The 429-nt window shown below is 28.2% G+C and overlaps 1 long non-coding RNA gene across 1 annotated transcript in view; it reads right to left on the reverse strand.

Annotated features, from left to right (window-relative positions):
* The window catches only part of LOC107582115 (uncharacterized), a 14,035-nt gene extending 13,838 nt beyond the window's left edge, over positions 1–197 (reverse strand). Inside the window, exon 1 of the long non-coding RNA XR_001608908.1 lies at positions 108–197. This is a non-coding gene — a long non-coding RNA (uncharacterized lncRNA). The remainder of the gene's footprint in view (positions 1–107) is intronic.
* Positions 198–429: the final 232 nt, after the last annotated feature.

The following is a 429-nucleotide window of genomic DNA, read 5'->3' on the forward strand; positions in this document are numbered from 1 at the left end:
ATCTATCTATCTATCTATCTATCTATCTATCTATCTATCTATCTATCTATCTATCTATCTATCTATCTATAAACAGTGTTGGGAACTAACTAGTTACTAATTGTAACTAATTTAGAAAGGCAATCAAAAAGTAATCATGTTATCAGTTACATTACTTTAATAAAGTAATTGAAATAGTTACGCTACTTACTAGATTTTAAATAGTGTAACTTGTAATCTGTAAAATATCACATTTCCAAAGTAATCTTCCCAACATTGTATATACACAATATAATATTAGATTTAATATTATAAAATAACAAAACAAAAAAATTAGTAAGCACACAGACTACAATACCTCTGCCTAGCGAGAAGACAAATAAAACCTCTAGCCAATAGAGAGAATCTGCTGGCATAATGAGAATGCAAAGAGTGTCTCTTGCACTAGAC

Source organism: Sinocyclocheilus grahami, unplaced genomic scaffold, assembly GCF_001515645.1.
Source record: "Sinocyclocheilus grahami isolate Dianchi unplaced genomic scaffold, SAMN03320097.WGS_v1.1 scaffold3.1, whole genome shotgun sequence".
NCBI lineage: Eukaryota > Metazoa > Chordata > Actinopteri > Cypriniformes > Cyprinidae > Sinocyclocheilus > Sinocyclocheilus grahami.